Here is a 4,063-nt window from a genome sequence, read left to right on the forward strand (position 1 = left end):
CTCTCTTTCTTTTTTTCTTTCTTAACTCTTCAGAAACATACCTATATAGGTATTTAATTATCGTTATTAGGTCTCCCTATGTGTTCTCTATATACCTCAGCCCTTAAGAATTGATTTAAACAAAAAGCCAAATAATTTGAAAGCTGATCGATTAAAGGATATTTTGGTGGAATGATTGGAAGGAACAGGAAAAATAAGCTGTAGAGCATCTGATTTAGGGAGGCTTGAAAATACCCACAAATAGAAGTAAAGTTACATGGTTACCTGAAGACAGACGGATAGTAGTTCCCCTTTTAATCTGTGATTTCAGTTTCCATGGTTTCAGTTGACCGTGGTCAACCATGGCCCAAAACTATTAAATGGAAAATTCCAGAAATAAACAATTTATAAGTTTTAAGTTACATGCCATTCTGAATAACTCACTTCATCTCATCACATAGGCATTGTATGATTGTTCTATTTTATTATGTTATTCCTGTTCATCTCTCACTGTACCTAAATTAAACTTTATTATAGGTATGCATGCATAGGAAAAACATAATAAATATAGGGTTCATTACTATCTGTGATTTCAGGCATCCACTGGGTCTTGCCACAGATAAGGAAGGACTACTGTGGAGATCATTTGGAAGTGACAGCACTGATAGGCTGACCTCCATGTCCCTTTGGGCCTTATTTTTCTGGAATTCTAAAATGGCTTTCATATACAGGCTACTTCATCAACTGCTTAGTGGAGACATAATCGTTCGGTGTCATTTCACAATTGTGTGGCTCCAGGACTACCTTGTTTATTTTGGGTCTGTTTCTAAGAAATGGGAGTGCTAAAGGAAATGGATCAAACATACTTCAGTTCTCATGAACTATATCCTCTGCCAACATTATTTATCACCTAAAATCAATATCCTATAGCTGTCTCTATCTTTTTGGTGTTCCCTAGCACTCCTGGAATGGTGGGTTGAACCATATCTAGAGTACAAATTCATCCATGCAGCTGGAGCTCACCCACCTGGAGTTACTGGAAAACTTGCATTTATACATTCAGCATGTTACCTCAACCATCAAAATAATTTGGAGTTGGTTTATTTTCTGGAAAACTATTTGATGCAAATCAAAAAATTGTCAGTCAGGAAAAGGATGTTGATGGCCGAGAGACCACATCAGCATAAACAAAGCAATGATATAGGCTGGCACCACTCCACCTAGAAGGAGCAAAGGCAGGGATGCACTCGTAGGCTGATAGCTCTCAGTCTGCATCCTGGCTTACCCACCCCACTATAACCATCGGCACCAAGGACAAGCCCATATGGTCAAAAGTGTCAAGCACATACTTCGAAAATTCCAACTCTTTTTGACAAGTATCCAATGCTGGGAATCAAAACTGACATCAAATTATTCAATAAGTGCTCCCCACCCCCCACGCACATCACCATTTCAACACAACATTATATCTTTTTTTCCAGAATGTGAAATTGAAACTAACCTAATTCAACAGCCTCAATTTACATGAGCAACAGGCAATTGGAAACCCCAGCCTTATAAACCATGCATTTTATTGCGTATGGTTTGGTCTCATTCTGGATAAATGACTTATGAAAACACCTACCCACCTTATATCTCCAACTGAAGAAGCATCAACATTGGTTACAGCCTCCTCTGCTGTTGCTTCTCCTCTGACAGTTACTGCTAGGACATGGCCCTTCTCCAGAAACTGATGCTAGAATCAGGATGCAGAGGGAACAGTCATCACCTGAATGCATGCACCAACTGTGAAAAAGCATTTGTTCTGTAATGTTGAAAGTAAAATTTTGACACAATTGCGCAGACCATGTTAAAAAGGTATCAAGGTTACCATTCCATCCAGCAATCGCTGTACTTGATATTTACCCAAACAAGTTGAAAACTTAAGTCCACACAAAAACTTGCACACGGATGTTACAGCAGCTCTATTCCTAATTACCAGAACTTAGAAGCAATTAAGATGTCCTTCAGTAGGGGAGTGGATAAACAAATTATGGCACATCTAGACAATGGAATATTATTCAGTGCTAAAAAGAAATAGGCTACCAAGCCATGAAAGTCATGGAAGAAACTTAAATGCATATTACTAAGTGAAAAAAGCCAATCTGAAAAGGATGCATACTGTATAATTTCAACTATACAGCATTCTGGACAAGGCAAAACTTTGAAGATAGTAAGAAGATCAGTGGTTGCCAGGGAATAATGATGGAGAGATGACTAGGTGGGGCTCAGAGGATTTTTAGGGCAGTAAAATTATTCCATATGATACTAAAATGGTGGCTACCTGGCAGTATACATTTGTCTAAACCCATAGAACACACACCACCAAAAGTGAACCCTAATGTTAATTATGGACTTTGGATAATAGTGATATGTTAATGTAAGTGCATTGATTGTAGCAAATGTGCCACTCTGGTGGGGATGTTGACAGTGGCGGAGAAGGCTGTGTGAGTGCGGGGTGGGCATGTATGGAAACTGGATGTGCTGCTCAGTTTTGCTGTGAACATGAAACTACGCCAAGAAATAAAGTGGCGGTTTTTTTGTTTGTTTTTTGTTTTTGTCTAACACATTAAAAAGAAAGTGATATAGAGAAAGCAAAATAAAAGTGAGTCTTTTAAATATTTGATTTAAATATCAATCCGTGTTCGGCCACTGAGAAGCTTAGAGAAGTCAAAAGGGATGCTTTGTTTTTCGTGTGTCTTTTTGATGTAACCCTACCCTCAACAGACCATTTTCCTCAGGATCAGGACCCCATTCCTGCCTTCCACAGTGACAGAACCTGGCCATGAGTCAGGCTGTTTCCTGCTTAGTTTGTGCCTATGGCTTCAGGAGAAGGCCCTGAAGTGTGCGGAGGCTGGAAGACCATGCCTTTCCCCAGCACCCCTTTCAAATGCTCACAGACTTAGTATCTGGTCTAAACAGCCCATGTGAACTTGGCTTGAGTTCTTGAAGGAGGAGGCTGCTATAGCTAAAGACTAACTTCCACCGGAGATTAGAGTCACTAAGGACACACCGGGTTGGACCATCATTGCTCTACCGAGGTGTGAGCCATCACCAAGGCCTGGCTGAACAACACGGACGAAATGTCTGCCTGAGAATATAGTCTGGACACATAGAAAGATATGCAGCTGGACTCCCTTTCCCTATTTTCCCAGCTTCATAAAGACACACAGAAAAGAGACAGTAAATACTCAGGTTTAACAGCAAGAGTGAAACTGAGTAATAATTTTGCATTAGGGTCTGACCAATTTTTCCGAGAAACTGAGAATAAGTACAGATTTAAAGCTTTCTGTTCATACACAGAATCATTATTAAAGTATCCATTTTCCAATATTGCAATCCCACCTCCAAATCAACAGATTCTTCTCAGTGTCTCAGTCCTGTTGTCTTTGCTGGTATTTCTTCATTCTGTGGCCTTAGAAAAAAGCCTTGGTAGAGAATGTAGACAGGCAAAGGAGCCTTTTAAACGTATGGTGGGCAAGAGTGACCCCTGCTGGATGAATGAGGACAAACTAGCAGGGCACTGGACCAATAGGAAAAGTAAAGAAAAATGGTTTAAAGTAGTGCTTCTGGAGGAGGAGAGAAAATGTTTTGTTTTGTTTTTAAATCGTCTCTTTTAGCTTTATGGATTAAAAAACAAAGCCATAAGGCTTATTCTTTTTTAGTTTCTAGAAACAAACTTTGTTGAGTGTTTGCCACTCCTACAGCATGTCGATACTTAAGTGATTTTTTAAGAGCTCTGTATATTCTGTGCAGGAGTTCTAAAAGCAGCTTAACTACCTAATAGCCGAACTGTTTCTTTTCTATCTAATTGCCTGCCAGTGCTCCAAGTTATTTGTGCACAGGCTGGAATATATCTGCTTCATTATCAGGAGTAATTCTGATAAACTTGAAAGCATATGGTGGACTTCAGGACTGAGTTTTCAAAACTGCCTGAGGATAAGAGATGTGTTTGAGATAGGTCAATAGGGTCAAAACATTCAAAGAAAATTTAACACATGTTGCCAAACTTTTTCTCTTGCCCACAGTGGAATTTGGATCTTTT

Source organism: Pteropus alecto, unplaced genomic scaffold, assembly GCF_000325575.1.
Source record: "Pteropus alecto unplaced genomic scaffold, ASM32557v1 scaffold276, whole genome shotgun sequence".
NCBI lineage: Eukaryota > Metazoa > Chordata > Mammalia > Chiroptera > Pteropodidae > Pteropus > Pteropus alecto.